Genomic DNA, 20797 nt, shown 5'->3' on the forward strand with positions numbered 1-20797 from the left:
TTATTGGAGAAGTGTCACATCTGACTGCATTCTTCGACAAAAGTAATATTATTTTCTCAATATCAATTTTGTGTGCAGGCCAGAGCGCTAAATTGAAACAGCAGGTACAACCTAATACACAGCCTGAGATACAGAGGACAGCCACACAAAAAATTCTTTGTTGGATCCAATAAAAGAATTCGACCTAACTGAACAAGCTGTTCGGAGAAGGCTCGAACCACGCGGCGTCAACGCCTTGTTAAATGTGTGAGCTGAATTATATTTCCGGTGTCATTCGCAGGTAAGCGGATTACGGTACATGGATGGAAACGAACTCCACGTTCACATATGAGAACCATGTTTGGTGAGTGACAATGTACTACAGATCAGAATTGCTAGTACACTTCCTTTTACTGTATAGAAATGACTTTCCACAACAGATCAGGGATTTGCGGATGATACCTGTATATTTGTTGGAGGGGAGAACGAAGTGTCTGGACGATTTACCACAAACAGACTAACAGTGAATCCTAAGAAGTCAGTCTTTTTTAATTGACATACACAACAAAATTAAAATCAGGCCCAAACGGTAACACTTTGGAACAGAAAAAGAAAGTGTCTGATTATCGAAACCAAATTTCTTGGGATTCATATTCATGAAAACCTTAAATGCTGTTGTGATATCGTAATTGAGCGCATCGTAGGAACTACTGAGTAGACGCGCGAAACAGTGCAGTCATTGTAATACTGGAGCGGAGCGGCATATCAGTTGTCTAAAAGGATTGCAAGCAATACCGAAGCAGCTAAGTTTGTGTACTATCCGTGTACCGCCGTAGTCAAAGTATACAGTGTAAAATAAAATTACGCTATCCGAATTCCGCGCCGAGGGGTGACTATGGTGCACCACAGGCCATAGGTTACAGGGATGAACGACGGCTGTGGAGTTGTGTACGAGCGAATAAATGCGCAACTGTGGTCAACAGATGAACAAAGGGGCTACAAACAGCTTATTCTCAATGACCGTTCGGCTCGTACATACATCCATGCTGACTGCTGTTCACTGGTGACGAAGGCTGGCATTTGCACGTCACCACCGCGACTGGCCGTCCACTGAGTGGCGATAGGCGGTCTTTTCAGATGAATCACGTTTGATACTCTGCCGGACAGATGGCCATTAGCGATTACGTGATGAAACGTCATAAAGCAAATAAGGAGCGAGTGTTATGGTTTGGGGGAAGTTTTCTTGGTGTTACTTGTGTGATCTCATCAATTTGAAAGGTACAATGGCTCACCAGAAATATGCATCTATCCTTGGGCAACTATCCGCCGCTACCTGCAGTTTGATTTTCCTTCGCACGATGGCATCTACAATGCAACACGTTACACAGTTCGCAGCGCATGTGCGCGTAGAGCATCAGGAAGAGATTATTGTACACCCCGGTTTTAAATTCAAGCGAGTGTCTATGGGTCCACCTCCATCGGACTGCGTCATTGATCCTCAACAGAGAAACTCACTGCAGCTGGCCACGGCACTATAGTCGACATGACTCCGCATCCCTGTCGGCACCTTCCAGAATATCATTCACTCACTTCCAGGACATCTTGGAACGGTTCGCGGTGTGAAAGGTGATTATTCAGGCTTTTGATAGGTGTTCATACCAATATAAATGAGCAGTCGATGAAACTTATTGAATTCATATGAGGACGACTTGGTAATTCGCAGAAACTGGTCACGATACCATCTGAGTAGCCTAAGGCTACAAATATAAGGATAAAAGTTTACAAGACCGTCAAAATGTTTCCCTAAGTCAGAGAGCCAACTGTCAGTACGTGTGATGCTGCTGCTGGTGATCGGTCAGTGAGACTGAGATTCTGAGCTTTGGAGCCTTTCTGATGCTAGTGAAGACTAAGGTTGCGGACCGGCGGGTGCATCACTTTCTCTTTTTTCACGATGTATGGCACTTGCACAGAGCGAGTTTTAAACATGGCTGTTTTTCAGCAACCGTATATTAGTTTAAATATAGGAATGATACAGCCAAGCTGTTGCAAATAACTGTTTGGTACATAGACCTAGGGTGGACACCTCTAAGGACATCTTCATCAGAATGAAGTTTTGAGAAACTCTATAAAATATTACATAGAAAATTAAGTGTGACAAAATGCACATTGATATGACGTACAAAGGTTACTTAACTAAAATTACATTGCGAGATAGTAATGGTCAGAAAGAAGGGCCCAAGAGCAAAAATAAAATAACACACATTCCAGCCTTTCGCACGGGTGCCTAGATAGGAACAGCATCAGACTGTTAGGCCCAGTGACTTGAACTGCTACCACGAAAACAGTAAAAGTTGCGCCGCCTACCGGGCGCGGACTGTGACGTGTGCCTATCTGAAACATTATAACAGAAATACTTGAAAAGAAGACAGCTAATTTTAAAAACAAAATACAAGAGAGCTTAATGTATTTTTGAAAATACACAGTAGTCACGGAAATTAAGTTACAATTAAGAGCCATGTATTAGGCTTTACAGAAATTACTCACACATAAATAACGGAATAGTATAGAAAAAGTGTTGAAACAGCTGTAAAGTCCAGAAAAAATCTGCATGGAGCTATCTTTAGTAGTACACATGCATGAGATTCGAAGGAAACGGTGTTTCGGAACAGATTCAAATGTAGATTCAAATGTATTCAACGGTAAACTTGAGACAAATGTGCCGCGAATTAGTCTTAACCTACTTTTCAGGGCCACAAATAATTCTTTTTTTCTATCCGATTCACATCACCTGATACTGACACACTATCGCACCACACAAACACTTGCAGTGTTGTACATACAAATGCATGACACTTTGTTTCAGGCCAGAACGCTAATGAAGAGTTTATATCAAATCTGCCACGGCTGCAGTATATTTATTTTGGATAGTAGTTTCGAACCGACTGCTTCAGTCTCAAGCGTCACCTACTGAAGCTGCCTGATCTTAATGAAAACCATTTAAAAATTGGCAACAAAATCATAACACAGTGACGGTAAATAAATCTTACAGTATGCTTATCCTCACTATACACATGCTCACTATACGTGATGCATGTAGAGGCAATTTTAGATGATTGTCGATAAAAGTAGACACTTTCAGGGAAGCCTCAGTAGATCTGGCTTGAGAATGAGTCATTTGGTTCGAAACTAGTTGTCAAAATGTATGTACTGCAATTGTCATAGATTTCAGATGTTCATGAAATAAAAGGGTTACTGATCTCATATGAACAAAACGGTGAAACTCCTTAAATAGGAAGAATAATATACAAATCATTTTCGCTGAGATCTTGTCCATGGTAGCATTACGGGATTTTCACTTCATTGTCAACATCCTTCGGCTACTGTCGGACACATCAATTCTGTTTTGTACTTTATTGGAGCGTTTTAGAGAGTGTTCCTGTTATTCATGTTTGAAACTCATTTCCACCAGTGAGATAAATTTTAACGACTTCCAGGAATGCTTTTATGAGCGTCTCTTAAATTCGTTGTCGCCGGGACGTTAAAATCTAATTTTGTTTCCTTCGCTTTCGCATTTATGAAGGATACATATCGAAACGACTGAGAGGTCGTTTCATTAATATCCTGTTCATTAAAATTCGTTCGCTGAAACAGCTGATAACAATAGCGGTGTTACACCGAAGACTGCACAGCTCCCTTGGAGTCAAGGGTAGCCTTCAGTAGCGGCCCAAAGAGGCACTCAGCTTTAAGGATAATTGGGTTCGGAGAGTGGCACGTGACAAATTTGGTCTTCACGGTGTATCCGAAGATGAGGGTGGGAGTGTTTGAGAGTAGCGCTTCTTCAATATTGCGCCCATGTAGCGAGCACGTGCCGTAGAACTGTGTGCCTGGAATACAGGTCCGCTGCTTGCTGCTACAGTTCTTGTTCAACGAGCAATATTAGCAGCAACCTGAATGATCTCATGCGGGGTTTATAATGAAATATTTTAGAACTGATTTCTAGTAAACGCCATGCTGATAAAGGTAGTGTGCTGGATAATGGCTGGCGTAAAGGGAACGGGAGAGAGGGAGGAGGCTGTATCAGTTATGCTAAACCAAAAAAATTACTTCTAAGAGGATCAACGACCCAGAGATACTTAGGTCTATTTCTGGATTTCTCATAAGTACCTACGACCTCGACTACATAGAATGTGAGCGTGTTACCTTCGCATATGTGTTTAGAATACTGTCTAAACGGTCCAGAATTTTGTAATAACTCAATAAACCTCTTCGATAAATGAAGAACTTACTTTCTCTTTTCTTTCCTGTCCTTTCAACTTTGACATGAAGAGCTTAGGTAACAACTTATTCATCGTTTAGTTAAGATCTTGTCTGTTTATAAGGATAGGTTAAGAATAATGGATTGCTCTCTTTCGAATCTTCTATGTATGTATCTTTTCATAAGGAAGATTTAAACCTTTGTACGAGGGTTATTCCAAAAGTAAGGTCCGATCGGTCGCGAAATGGAAACGACTATGAAAATCCGATAAAGCTTTGCACAGATGTGTTGGGTAGTGTCTCTAGTATAGCCCCAGTTAGCATCACGTCGCTCTTCTCATTTCTGAGCCCGCAGTGAGTGCGTAAAAATGTCTAGAAAATAGTGTCTGCCGCCAAGTACGAGGGCCTGGTGAGAAATTTCGCCTGAAGCTATGCAGCCAACATTACATAACTGTCGTGCTGTTTCGTCTTCACGACAATTCTCAGCCGCATTCTGCAGGGGCAATGAAGATGCTCCTGCATCGTTTTCAAATGGAAATGTTAGATTACCCACAATACAGTCCGCAATTGTCTCCCCCTGAGTTTCATCTCTGGTCACATGAACCGCTGTCTTTGAAGACAACATTTTGACACAGACAACGAGGTGTAGGCCAGCGTGGAGAATTGGCGGAAAGCACTGGCGGCTGCCTTCTATGATAAGGCTATTGAAAAGTTGGTACAACGCTATGACAAAAGTCTAAGTCAGAACGGCGACTACGTAGAGAAGTAGCTGAAAGGTGTAGCTAATTGTTACAAGTAAAACATTTCTGATGTTCACTGTGGTTTCAATTTGGCAATCAATCGGACCTTACTTTTGGAATAACCCTCGTATTTCCTTCATTTATGTCGAAATTATTCTTGTGATAGTTTATAAACAACCTATAATTAGTTTAGTTGTTAATTAATACAGTTTTTCATATTAACCTCAGATGGTTTGTTGTCAGTTATTTCCATAGCTGGCGGGAAGAAATTCTTCTAAAATACGTAACTTTGACACTTTGCTCTTAGTTCGTTAGAAGACCAACGTTTTCACGAAACGTAATGCTCGTCGGACCCATAGGATTCTCTAAGCTCTACGTTGTTCCTAGATATCGGCAAGTGGCGAACACTTCAATAGTACCTGAATTTTCGTCTGACGACCGAACTTTCTCTGGCTAGTGACTGGTGACAGCGGTACGCCCAGACACCCGTAAGGTCCACGAGTATTTTAGGGAGCAAAGCTAAGAAGAAATGGTGTTAAACGCATTGTCGACGACGAGATCAATAGAGACAAGGTACGAACCTGGATTGGAGTGGATGCGGAAGTTGATCGGCCGTACCGATTCTAAGAGATTAATCCGTCATTCGTCTTAAGTAGATCGGGAAAGACCAGTTAACAAAAACCAGCATTACCAGACTGGGGTTTGAACCACAGGCTTGCCAAGTAAGAGCGCAGTATCTGACCACTGTCACACCTCACGAAAATCATCTGCAACGAGACGAAAGTTGTGTGTCATTAAAGGGTGGATATTCGTTCAGGTGCCAGCGGTAGTGAAAAAACTCCGTAAAATAAACGGCAGGCCTTAAGGGATAAATCCACTGATCGGGAGATCTGTCTACGATACCTGACCGAGCAAGGTGACGCAGTGGCTAGCACACTGGACTCGCACTCGGGAGGACGATGGTTCAATTGCGCGTCGCCGGCCGCGGTGGCCGTGCAGTTCTAGGCGCTTCAGTCCGGAACCGCCTGACTGCTACGGTCGCAGGCTCGAATCCTGCCTCGGGCATGGGTGTGTGTGATATCCTTAGGTTAGTTAGGTTTAAGTAGTTCTAAGTTCTAGGGGACTGATGACCTCAGATGTTAAGTCCCTTAGTGCTCAGAGCCATTTGAACCAATTCCGCGTCCGGCCATCCTGTTTTAGGTTTTCCGTGATTTCCCTAAATCGCTCTAGGCAAATGCTCGGATGGTTCTTTTGAAAGAGCACGGCCGACTTCCTTCCCTGTCCTTCCCTAATCCGATGAGACCGGTGACCTCGCTGTCTGGTCGTCTCCCTGAAACAACCCGACCCTCTACGATACTTGTCGCAACTCTTGCGAACAGAAGAGACACTGAATAGCTGCCTAGGCGTAACTACTAAGAAAATAATCCGTTTAGTAACAGTACATGGAATTCCTTATAGAATATTTACCTACGACATAAAAAGCTCTCCGTCTTCATGCCATGAGTGGCCTACCGGGGCCGTCCGACCACCGTTGTCATCCTCAGATGAAGATGCGGATAGGAGGGGCGTGAGGTCAGAACACCGCTTTCCCGGTCGTTATGATGGTATTCTTGACCGAGGCCGCTACTATTCGGTCGAGTAACTCCTCAATTGGCATCACGAGGCTGAGTGCACCCCGAAAAATGGCAACAGCACATGGCGGCTGGAGGGGCACCCATCCAAGTGCCGGCCACGCCCAACAGCGCTTAATTTCGGTGATCTCACGGGAACCGGTGTATCCACTGCGGCAAGGCCGTTGACCTATAACATAATAAGAGAGGAGAGAACTTTGTTAACGTTTTCATCACCGTATATAGTACTCCGTGTATGCTGAAGTCTGTCGCTAAACAGCAAAATTTTGATAGAAGGAATATATATGGAAATCATAAACGCTTCGCAATGACAAAACTGTATTCGAACTGGGAAAACACTAAGTTACTATGATGGCTTCACGTCATACTGGAAATTGGTATACGGAAATTTACGGGAACTAGATGGAGAATAGGCGTGGCATTTTTTGGAAAGTGTGTCTTTTCGTGAACTAGGGCAGCCATGCAGTCGTCCTACTGGCACCGTCGCAGACTCTGCTGGAGTCTCCGAAATTATCACAGACTCAAAAAAAGTTTAGCGTTACTAGTATACTTTAAATTCATGGCATAGAAAAGAAAAACTTTCTCTGAGGCATGCATATATCTTCGTCTGAAATGTGTACAAACCAAGAAATAAAAATATATGAAACAATTTTTAACGACAAAATTATATTTTTCGCATAGGTATTTTTTCGGAGTACTGCTGAGTAACGTCAGTACTTAGTGGAACATCCTGTTCACCGCATGCAGCTTTGAATCCGTAATGAAGTACCATGGATGACATAATCAAGCCAGCCGTGGTGAAAATTGTCGCACAATTCAATGGCGATTCTGCGTAATTCATACAGAATAAGTAGTACATGTCCAAAAACACCTCTTTTCAATGGACCCCACAAATGTTCGATTTGGTTCATATCCATGAAACGTGTAGTCCATTCCATTCTGGTGTTCCTAGCATGTTGAAGGAACGAGTTTACGAGAATAGCACGCTGAACACGAGAGCTACCATCCATCAAGTTGAATCTGTGACCACAATGTTAGCAATACTGTCCCTCTATTGGTAGCAGAATTTCGTCCTTGAACTGTAGACCAGTGAGAGCGCCCTAAACAACAACGATGAGAGACGTACGCTGGCCCGCTGTGATGCTAGCCCGAAATATCACTCCACCACCACCTTGTTGCATATGTGGGGCACAGTGTTGGATGCGTACGAAATTAGCGGATTGTCTCCAAACACGTTGTCTGTGATTATCCGGGTACAAGTCTATCCGTCTAAAAATTCCATTGTGTTGTGTTGTACGACGTGTTGTTCGTTGTGATTGTCAGGAATGGAGATTTACCTTACGCAGTCGTCTCCTGGTATTTTGAACGCCGAATTCATATCTGTAACACTCATCCCGAGATTCCTTTAAGACAAAAGTGATAGATATCGACCTACCTATGCACCTCTAGAACGTGGACGGCCTGTGCGGCGTAAGTCCTCAACACTACCTTTCAATTTGAACCTATTCCATGTCTTCACCACATCACTGTTGAGTGCCCTGCTAACGCAGAGCATTTTTATGTCTGACAAGCTTCCGGCGCAAGACGTGTGATGCGGACTCGATCATTGGTGGTGATTGTTCTTCACACTCCACAATTCCACAGATGTCTCTAATGTGTCCCTGCAGGTGCTGTACTTCCAACTGAAATCCCGCAATCCATTTGAGTGCAGCGAGCTACCAGTATATATGGTTCATGGTAACTGTGTGTGTTTACAAACAGCGTCATGGATGACCTTTTGATCGGCCCAGGGACAATCACAATAGCAACACCCATCACACCGGTACGGCCTGTCAAGGCGATGCAAAACTTTCGTTGATGTGTATCTATGGCGGCATATATCGGCATCGCCACCATCCTAGCTACATTAATATCTAACACATTGTTGTCCTACAATGACATGTCACCGACTGAAGGTAAATATGCCAACGGCTTCGCAGCCTTTTTATCACCGGTTCCCATTACATCATTGAAATTAAGAGCTGCCGGGCTTGGCTAGCAATTGACTGGGTTACCATCCGAGCCAGCCGACCAGCCGGCGTGCACTCAGACCTTGTGAGCGCAGTTAAGGAGCTACTTGACTGAGACGTACAGGCTCCAGCCACAAAAACTGACGACCGATTGGGAGCGGTGTACTGACCACATGCCCCTCCATATCTCCGTCGCTTGATACCAATAGCCCTAGGATGACACGGTGGTCACTCGGTACCGTTTGCCATTCTGAGGCCTTTTCGGTGTTTGGACGGATACTGAGACTGAGTTTTGAAGGTACGAGTAAATAGGGCCAGGATGCCATAATGGACCAATTAACTTTTGTCTCGTATTGAAGGAAATCCAGTGTTTCAAATGTTGTGAATCTGAACGTCAGAATTCTTCGGGTAACCTACATTGCAGTGTATACCGGTTATTTCTGAAATACCACCAGGAAACCATGCTGAATATTTTTCTCCAAAGGCTACTCATTTCATGGCTACCCATTTCTATCAATGGACCAGACGAAATTCATGACTGGACCATTAGATATTTATCAGAAATTTGTGATTAAACACGTCTTATTCGAGTGTACAACGGCTGGGTGCGTTTGAACATGGCCACACAGTATAATTAAGATAAAAAAAACGATGCTGAAGTGAAAATTATTTTAATATGATCGAAGAATGTTGATTATGAGCATAAAAAGAGCTAAATTAGACCAATACTGAAGTGCGGTACAGTTCCAAATTGACATAATTATAAAATTAAGTGAAATGTAGGCTACTTTATAAAATTATTCCAATTGCGCGTAATTGTGGTCAAACATTGAGGCAGTTCCTAATCTTATCAATAACATAGGGTTACAGTCTATCTCAACTAAACAAAACTACCTTTCAGCATTCTTTCTAATTCCACTGCTGTCTTCATGTACCCACTTCCGATAAGCCATGCTGTTAATCTGTTTTCCCCTGATCGCTTTTGGCATAGTTTCCAAAACCAAACGTTCTTGTCGGTACTTTGGACTTGTTTTGTTTGAGTCACTGTAGGCATCTTTCTCTTTAGGTTCGCGGGATGTTTAGCGCTACGTTCTGATTGATCCTTTCATGGAGAACGTGTCAGCGTTAAAGCTTTTTGTGTGCCATCTCTTAACCTGGCCTACAGTGACGTGGTTGTTTTGGGAATCGGAGATATATGTGCTAAAATAACAGCCAAACGACTGCATCCTGCAGTATTTTTTTCGATGTCCTTTTCGGTTGTTGGTACTCTCCCTGAGGTTTGTAAGCATTATATTGAACCTAACGCCCCTTCTGTCAATTTTTGTGGTAGTGGTGTTGTCTCTTTCACTACCGGTAACTCTTCATTGAATGGATCGTAGCGAACTGCATCACAGGCAGAAGATAGATGGTACTTAAGAACATCTCTGGCCACACTCGGCCCCACTCCAGATCGAGCGAATCAGCTAATTTACGTTTCTTTAATTGCTTATCTCCCACATGCTTTTCAAGAAAGCGCTGAAACTCGGAACTATCTCGGTAGACGTTCTGGATGTGCTCGTAGCCATTTCTCCACTTCGTCTACTTAGTAACTGCCTAAGAGTTTGAAGATAGACACATCTAAAGGCTGCAGTCTGTTCTTGGTCATCCCTGGAACACAAAGCAATGTTACTCCATTCTCGCAACTAGATGCAGTGCTTCTCGATTTTTTGTGTGGGTTATATGACCATCAAGGACAAGACGAACTTTATAATCCTTCGAAGGTTTTACATTAACAATAAAATGATCCAGATATTTCAGAAGTAATCCTTTATCGTACCTAATACAGTCCTAAAACAAATGTTTGCAATACTATCGTAGAAAGTAGTCTACGACAGTAGAGGTCTCATTGACTAGACACTTCATGCATTATCCACTTATAGCCCATATACTGGACGGTATCTGCGACTGGTATGCTTTGTAGCCGCATCCCAGTCATGTAAACATACCGCTGCCGCAGCGATACACCGAGAACAATCCTGTACTAACAACAGCTTCTTTCAGTTTGTGTTCAGCATCGCAGTAACGTGCCACGTAGATCCCTACAATACTTCGACATATTCAAAGCAGTGCATTACTTTCAGCAGGTCATACACAGCACGATGTTGGCAATCGATTACATGTTACTCAAAGTGGTTTGTCTATGACAACACCAATGCAGGAGCGTTTCCTCCAAATGTCTGCCCGCAGGCCCCCGAAATCAATAGTCAGAAATACGGGAAATGACTTCTGCCGGGCAACAAGGATTCGTACCTCCGATCAAACAGTGCGTAGAAAATTGCATTAAGTTGGTTTTAATTCTAGGAGACCAATCAGCAGTAGCACCAGTGAAACCGACGCAATCGAAGGATCTGGGCTCTTGTACATTACATCATCGCAGAACGGAGTAGTCTCATATTTGCTAACGAAACCAGGATTGGTTTCCGACGGCACACTAGACGTGTTAGGGCTTGTAGAAGGGCTACACGGCACCAAGAATGCCGATACCTTCAGGAAGTCCAACTGTTTGCAGATGACAGTGTAATCTACATCTACATCTATATCTACATTCATACTCTGCAAGCCACCGTATGGTGCTTGGCGGAGGGTATCCTGTACTACAACTAGTCATTTCCTTTCCTGTTCCATTCGCAGATATAGCGAGGGAAAAACGACTGTCTATATGCTTCCGTGTGAGCACTAATATCTCTTATCTTATCGTCGTGGTCCCTATGCGAAATGTGTGTTGGCGGCAGTAGCATCGTTCTGCAGTCAGCTTCAAATGCTCGTTCTCTGAACTTTCTTGGTATGGCACTTCGAAATGAATGTCTTCTTACCTCCGGGGATTTCCACTTAAGCTTCCGAGGCATATCTGTAGCACCTGCATGTTGATCGAACCTACCGGTAAAAACCTAGCAGCTCGCCTCTGAATTGCTTTGATGTCTTCTTCTATCCGACGACGTACAGATCCCAAACACTCAAGCAATACTCAAGAGTAGGTCGCACTAGCGTCCCATGTACGGTCTCCTTTACAAATGAGCTACACTTCCCTAAAATTCTCCCAAACAACGGAGGTCGACTATTCGCCTTCCCTATCACAAGCGTCAAATGCAATGTTACGCCCAGATACTTGAACAGCGTGACTGCGTCAAGTAGTACACAACTAATGCTGTATCCGAACATTAAGGGTTTGTTTTCCTACCGATGTGCATTAACTTACATTTTTCTACATTACGACCCAACTGCCAGTCATCACACCAACTAGAAATTTTGCCATGGCCATCTTGTCTCAACCTGTAGTCACTTATCTTCGATACCTTTCTGTACATCACAGCATCATCAGCTAACAACCGCAGGTTGCTGCCTACCCTGTCTGCCAGATCTTTTACGTATATGGAAAATAGCAAGGTTCCAGTCACACTTCCCTGGGGCACTGCTGATGTTACCCCTGTCTCCGGTGAGCACTTGCCGTTGAGGACAAAATACTGGGTTCTATTACTTAAGAATTCTTCGAGCCACTCACATATCTGAGAACCTACTCCGTATGTACGTAACTTCGTTAACAGTCTGCAGTGGGGTACTGTCTCGAATGCTCTTCGGAAGTTTGAGATATGGAACCTGCCCGTTGGCCTTCATCCATAGTTCGCAGCATATCATGTGAGAAAAGAGCAAGCTGGATTTCGCACGAGCATTGCTTTCTAAAGCTTTGCTCATTCGTGGACGTGAGCTTTCGGTCTCCAGGAAATTTATTAAACTCGAACTCAGAATATACTCTAGAAGTCTGCAGCAATCTGATGATAAGGATATTTGTCCGTAATTTATCGATCTAGTGGGTCCGTTCATTTACCCTTCTTATGTTCGGGGGCTGCAATGTTGATGGGACAGAGAACCCCTCTAATTCCATATATGGCAATTTGAATGGTCTCCGATAGCTCCATGAGGTCCTACAAACGAATGTGATGCCATACAGACGTGATTTCGGTGACAGCTTCAACTTAGTCGATGACAATGCAAGACCGCACCGTACTCTGGCAGTGTCTCGGTATCGTCAGGGATGCAACATCAATCGAATGCTTTGGCCAGCGCAGTTCCCAGACATGATTGCAATTAAGTGTGCATGGGGCCTACTGAAAGTGCCCATTGCACAGCATCGGACACCACCAGGATCTCACTGAAGGTAACATTGAGGAATGGGATCTCAGAGATTGTCATAAACTTGATGGTCTCATCCAGAGCATGCCTCAGAGAGTGGAAGAACGCATCTGTGTTTGCGGAGGTATACTCACTACCAAAGACTGATAATCATCGTCAGGAGATGAATATTTTCATTGTTTTAGTTTTCAAGATAGACACTTAGGTGGGTGCCTTCTTTGTGTTGTAATGATTTTTATAACTAACCAAAATCGTTCTTCTTTTCACGAGGAATTAAGTTTAATTTGTTAATAACAAGCCAAAATTGGTGTACAATAAGAAAATGTTATAGTAAACTCTTTCATATTCAAAACATTTGTTGAGACGTGTTAAATAAACTTGCTAGAATAATATTAACGTGCTAGAATAATTTAATATCATTTGTTAAATAATTATTGCAGTTATTATTTACAATACGCAATACTTGTAATTTAAATTATATTTATTTACCTATCAGAGGAACAGGAAAGGCCTATTGCGCTTAGTGTTTGCCAGTAAAATGAATAAATCCAAATACTGTATGTACAGATGATATGCTTAAGTAATTTTACGATGGAGCTAGCTGTAGTTCAATGGTAGGAACACCGTAACGTCTGCTGTGGGTGCCTTTATATAGGAAGCTACAGCAAATAAAACGAATCAAAATATATCCGTGGAAAGTAGACAACGCACACTTACCAATGTTCTAAGCCAAGTACACCTTTAGTAATCAATATCGTTGCCATACACAATCAAATTTTTACACGATGCTACGTCAAATAACACAATTTCGTTCACGCTTCTTCATCAAGTCTTCTCTGTAACCTACAACTTTCAAACAAACAATGTGGCATGCTTCTGAAGTGATGAATAGGTATAGCTTAGCAGGATAACAGCGGTTATCGACGAATCAAAAATGTAGCGATGGCCTGTCCATGAGATCGGTCCACTGACGACAACCTTGCTCTACGTCAATACGAAATGCTGTCATAACTTTGTATCACCTCAAAACCATAAATCTGTGTAATTCTGTTTTTGTTTCTTTTCTGGTACATGTGCGCATGTCGGGTAGATATCTAAATCCCTCACGCTACACTACCGTAGCACGTCGCTCGAGCCGGCCGGAGTGGTCGAGCGGTTCTAGGCGCTACAGTCTGGAACCGCGCCACCGCTACGGTCGCAGATTCGAATCCTGCATCGGGCATGGATGTGTGTGATGTCCTTAGGTTAGTTAGGTTTAAGTAGTTCTAAGTTCTAGGCGACTGATGACCTCAGAAGTTAACTCCCATAGTGCTCAGAGCCATTTGAACCACGTCGCTCGAAGATTAAAAACCAACTAACGCAGCCCATTTAAGAAATGTAGTTCCTTTATGCATTGTGTGTTAAGGTGGAGCAAAGCTGTAGCAACCCATGCTGAACTTGTCGAAGCAAAACTGCGCCATCGTATGATACATTAGTTAGGAGGTGAAAGAGCTTCCAGTCTTGTCAAACAATTCTGAATGACGAGTGAAACGCGACCTCTCTCAAGAACTGGGAGTGACAAGAGAAGTTCTTTCATCGTATCACTAATTATCAGTTGGAATAAAAGGTAAAAGTCAATCGTCGATCAGCTTTCAACTTTCTGGGGACTTTTTACAACATGTCGGTTTGGTGACTGGTGGAAAAAACTAAAAAGTATTGCCGAATCTAAGTGGTAGGGGGAATGTTGCAACTTTGTCGCACTAATCTAGATAATTTGTAGCGAAATGGATTCGCATTTTGGGTATCTGGATTCACGTCAGCTGTTGGTGGCACATGAAAATTTGTGCCGTACCGGGACTCGAGCCAGAATTTCCCGCTTCCGGGAACGTCTCCAGCACCGGCCCAAAGTTCCAGTGTCACGTGGTCCACAACCCTTGCTCTCGCAAATATCAGATGCACGCACAGGGAGAGAGAAATTCTCCTTTCGAGGCAGAGTTACATTGTTGATCTGGCCTCAGTCCAGATTAGTCAAATGAGAATCCCCTTCATAATATTTAGCACAGCTGTAGTCGTCAGAACAGTACTACTACTTAAGACATGCATGTATGTCGAAGGACAATGTTATGTGAGGATACAGACACTGTATAAACACAGATACTGTATCCAGGTAAGTTATTTAACCGCCTAATCACCACATACGTGCGGTGAGTGCGGTGCACCACTAAGGTCCTGAGACAAAGGAGCAAAGTTAGCAGTATAAATATGTGGATTCACCACCGTCAAAAAAGGCGAAGCTCCAACGAAGGTGACACTGAGAGCTTTTTCTTACTGCCACGATGTGGTGCAAACAGATTCGTCACAGGAGTATACTACTAAAATCTCCTAAGTGGAATACAGGAGGTAGTCAGCACGATGCGCCGAGGAAAGCTGTCCATGAAGTGGTCTCTGTTCGATGACAACGCTACATGTTATGCAGCACCAGAAGTATTCACGCACGCTACATCTTAAGGTTATCAAATTTTACCTCAACACCATGACGTCAGTCTTTCGTCACATCAAGAAAACATTACGTGGCAGGAATTTGAAGAACGACGACGTTGCGATTTTCAGGGTGATACGTTTCATGAACAGGAAAAAATGGCAGATTCTACCGTCAAGGTTTCCTCGGAGTCATAAATCATTGAGAAAACTGTCTCGCACTGAAGGGTGAGTACACCGAGGTGACAAAAGCCACAGGACAGCGATGTGGACACGAATGGCGTTAGTATCACTGACACAAGGACCGTGGGTTGGCGCGGCTCTCATTTTCACTCAGGTGATTCATGTGAAAAGATCTCCGGCATGATTATGACCGCACAACTGGAATTAATAGACTTTGAACGCGGAATGGTAGTTGGAGCTGGACACATGAGACATTCAGTTTCGGATATCGTTAGGAAATTCAATATTTTCAAGATCTACAGTGTCAAGAGTGTGCCGAGATTACCAAATTTCAGACATTACCTCTCATCACAGACAATGCATAGGTTGACGGCCTTCTCTTGACGACTGAGAGCAGCGGTGTTTTCGTAGAGTTGTCAGTGCTAACTGACAAGCAACACTGTGCGAAATATCCACAACAGTAAATGTGGGACGTTTGACGAACGTATCTGTTAGGACAGTGCTGCGAAATTTGGCGCTAATGGTGTATGGCAGCAGACGACCGATGCGAGTGCCTTTGCTAACAACACGACATCGCATACACCGCCTTTCCGGGGATCATGATCTAGCGTACTGAATAATCGTGACTCTTCAGACGAGCCCTGATTTCAGTTGTTACGAGCTGATGGTAGGTGTCCAGTCTGGCGCAGATCCAACGAAGCCAGAGACCCAAGTTGTGAGCAACGCACTGTGCAATCTGGCAGTGTGTCCATAATGGTATGAGCTGTGTTCACAGCGAAAGGACTGTGTCCTCTGGGCCAACTCAACCGACCATTGACTGGAAATAGTTATGTTCGGCTACTTGAAAACCGTTTAAAGCCATTAATGAGCATGACGTTCACTAACACCGAATTTTTATGGATGACTGTACCACAGTTTCGCAATTGGTTCGAAAATCATTCTGGACAATTGGAGACAATGGTTCAAATGGCTCTGAGCACTATGGGACTTAACTTTTGAGGTCTTCAGTCCTCTAGAACATAGAACTACTAGAACCTAACTAACCTAAGGACATCACACACATCCATGCCCGAGGCACGATTCGAACCTGCGACCGTAGTGGTCGCGTGGTTCCAGACTGAACCGCTCGGCCACTTCGGCCGGCTGGAGAGAATGATTTAGTCACGCTGATCACCCGATGTGAAGCTCATAGAGCATTTATGTTATGTAATATAGATGTCATTTCGTGCACAAAATCCTGCACCGGGAACACTTTCAGAATTGTGCACAGCTAGAGAAGCAGCATTGTTCAGTATTTCTGCAGGGGTCTCCCGACTTGTTGAATCCATGCCAAGTATAGTTGCGGCACTACGCCGAGCAAAAGTAGGCCCGACACGATATTACGAGGTATCACATGACTTTCGTTACCTCATTGTATATATAGAAAAGGTCTAACAAAATAAGCGCCATACGCGGTCAGAGTTTCAATTTTTCGAAATTATTATTAGAACATGTGACTAATCCTCTTTTTACGCACACCTTACAAGTAAAACAGAGAATTTTAATCACTTGTTCCAAATACATTATATAATTTAGAGAATGAGTTTGCACTCTATAAAGGATGGCACGCTGATCTGAAACTTCGTGGCGAATTAAAACAGAATGCGACTCGAATTTGAGAACTTCGTCTTTCCCGTGCAAGAGTTCTACCGATTGAACTATCCAAGCACGACTCGATTCGAATTATGGTAGTGGCGTAATTACAGCCCACTTGGATAACTCATTCGGAAAAGCGCTGCTTGCACTTAAAAAGCAAAGGTGTCAGGTTTGGGCCCTTTTCCGGCATACAATTTTAATCAACCAGTGACTTTCGTATTACATAATTACCTGGCAACCAAATACCCCTTCCAAACACGTCAGTTACCGCCGTAAAATGCCAACCAAATGATGGGACGAGCATTAGGACCGAACAGTACGTCGAAATCGTGTGAATACATGTCAGAACAACGAACCAGTGTATCCTACGCCCTCCAGCTTTGTTTTGATGTGAAAGTGACTTTGTTTTATTGCATTTTAACATGTGACGGACATGAGTAAAGAGATACCAGATTTGCTACACTGTTCGATATTAACAAAAAAGTAACCATAAGATTTATCTATAAAACAGCTGTTACAGTCTCGCCCCAGATATTCGTTTCCCGTCCGAAACGAGGTTTTAATCTCAATGTCGGCTGGCGTAGAGTGGAATTAGGCCTGGAATAACGATGTTTCTTGACGAGACCTGAGGCCACTGCTGTACCACAAAATACTGCAGCTCACGATAACAGCGAAATTCTGTTAGAAAGGGCCTCTGCCCGGATCTGTCATTGACGAGCAATTACCAAATGAAATCGCTAAGTCCACTTATATGTAGATCCGAGAGATACATGGCACATCCAAACATAATTGGAAGTTTTCTTTTAGGAGGTTCTTAGAAGGCACTAAGTACTTTCAAAATTTCAACTTCTACAAACACCGAATGGCACTACTAAATTCTATGAGGTGGTAAGATGGGGTAAAACAAGTAAAATTCTAGTAAACATTCCTAAAGAGCTATGAACATCTTCGCTTCTATGAAATATTTCTGTCTAGCTTCCTGCTCTTAGCATTTCATATTTTGGGAGGAGGTAGTATGTCTAAAGCAACAGTAAAATATCCAGTAAAGATGGGCTTAGAATGCATACCTCAAGAGTTCTGAGCTTTTGTTCGGTACAAAACATGTATTTCACTGTAGCGAAGAAGAACAAGTGTTCTCAGCTCCTAGGTTATGCATTTTAGAAGCTATGTTTACATAACACTTTTGTCGCGTTTCGGTCCATACTAGCACCTCTGACAGTTTTTCGGCAGAATCATGGTTTACCTTATATTATTCTCCGACAGACATGTCTGCAAAAGGGCCTATAGAACAGATGCATCCACTCTGTCACTCGAATCGTATCTGGGCCACATTACACATTATCTGACTAAAGATAACGTAAGCTCTTTATTGTAGAAGTGGTGTATTCAAACAGTTGTTTACACGAGTTCCTCAGGCTCTGCGCCTAATTACAATTTTTTATTTGAACCCCTTGAAACTAGTCACGGTCAAGGTTTTGTGATAGAACCACGACTCAACCGTACATTTCAAGTTCTACACTGTGTGAACCACAACTCCACCCACAAAATTTCGGAAGCTTTTCAAGAAATTGTGCGGAGGACTTTGGTAGAAGCTACACGGGGTTTGCGATGGCTCGTTAGAGACTGATAATTCAACTACGATTTATTCGATTTCTCACTCCATTTACCTTCTTTCCTGTAAAAAAAGCCTTCACAAGCGTGAAGATGCTTGTAGCCAAAAAGCAGTCACCAAAACGTACAACATGTGTGCAGACGTAATATTATTTTGATGCGATTGCTGTCGCTGCAGCAGCAACTCCGTACAGCATCGTCGTGCTGCTGTTCCAATGCATTCAGCGGATCCATAACACGGGGTGCATATCGCCAAACCCTTCATCAGTAAACTCATCCGTACTGCTGTGATTCACTTAATGTACGATTAAGACTACCGCAAAAATAGACCTGACACAGAATCGTGATGGCGAGGGGTGAATACACATTACACCGAGTACCGCAAGTGAATGGGACACGTTATTTTCCAACCCAGACGCACAGTGCCTATAATCCTCATTTGCGCTGCTGTGCAGATGTTTTCAGTACATGTTAGATACACATACAATTTGGGGGAGGGGGTAGAGACTGCGAGTCCTTTATGTCAACTCACACATACCACTGAATACGCTTCAAGTACCGACTAAAGCACGCTTCCTTCAAACGATAAGCTTAGCCTTCGCAATTCAAAGGGGGAATGAGGGGGGGGGGGGGAGGGGAAGGGAGAGTATTGTGTGCTCATCTTTTGAAATGATTGTAGTCTACTAGTATCTTTCACACTTTTAAAATTAGGAAAATTTTTTATTATTTTTACTCTTCCCCCAGATTATAGAAACTTTTAAATTTTCAGTAAGACTTCACTCAAAAATTTAAGTCTTAGTAGATGACGTCACTTTGCCCAGTCAAGTCATGTTTAATACTTTCCGGTTCAGGACCTTACTTACGCATAAGTACTTCTTGCTGAAGTATGTTGTGAGTAAAAGTCAACAACAATTACGAAATTTGTATTTCTTTTTAAAAAAATTATGGTGGTCATAATACAGTTGGCAGTAGACGTTAATTCAATAAGAATTAACGAATTTTTCCCTCTTTTAAGAATGTTTTATGATGGGGAGGAAGAACCCCCCCCCCCCCCCTCCCAACGATAATGTGAGTTACGCAAAATGATTTGGTACTGGTAGGGTTAAAACTACAGTCCATTTACAAATGGGTTCAAATGGCTCTGAGCACTATGGGACTCAACTGCTGAGGTCATTAGTTCCCTAGAACTTAGAACTAGTTAAACCTAACTAACCTAAGGACATCACACACATCCATGCCCGAGGCAGGATTCGAACCTGCGACCGTAGCGGTCTCGCGGTTCCAGACTGCAGCGCCAGAACCGCGCGGCCACTTCGGCCGGCCAGTCCATTTACATTTTGCAATTTTGCACACTTCCCTACTGAACACTTCATCTAAGTGTGTCTAATGGCTATAGTGTTAGCTAAGCTAGGTAGGGCCAGTCACAAATTACGATGACTTAATTTCTGTACGGAGCCGGGTGTCATGCAAATTTGAGACGTGTGGATGCTAGAAATGTTAGTTTAATTTATAGAGGTGTCATTTTACAACTAGATCGAAATCATTTTCTAAATCAGAAAGTAGTGAAAAACGGCAACACCGTATACTGTATTATGGGGCGTCGGATTCCTTCGTTTGTGTATCATCTCCGTTCAAGATTACTGATGTCAAAGCACCCGAATGAAGTGTGACAGGACAGTTACTGTATAGGATGTGTGCAAAAGGTCTAGTCGAAAGCGTTGTAAGCTGCTTAAGACTGTTCGTAGATGGTGCGGTTGTATATAGTAAAGTAGCAACGCCAGAATACATTATCGGTTTGCAGAACGAGTTACTGAGGATCGATGAGTGGTGCATACATAGGAAAAGAAATGCACTACTGTACAACTACACTATTGCTGCCAAGCTACTGGAAACGGTATCTAGGAGTGACTATCCACAGCGACATTAACTAAATGAACAGTGGGAAAAGCAGATGCCAGACTGAACTTCATAGGATGAATCTTGCGGAAATATAATTCATCCACGAAGGAACTGGTTTATAAAACTCCTGTTCGACCTATTCTTGCGTACTGTTTACCAATATGGGATCTTTACCAAGTAGTACTGATAGAGGAGATAGAAGCTATCCAAAGGAGAGAGTCGCGTTTCGTCA

This window comes from Schistocerca americana, chromosome 3, assembly GCF_021461395.2.
Source record: "Schistocerca americana isolate TAMUIC-IGC-003095 chromosome 3, iqSchAmer2.1, whole genome shotgun sequence".
Lineage (NCBI taxonomy): Eukaryota > Metazoa > Arthropoda > Insecta > Orthoptera > Acrididae > Schistocerca > Schistocerca americana.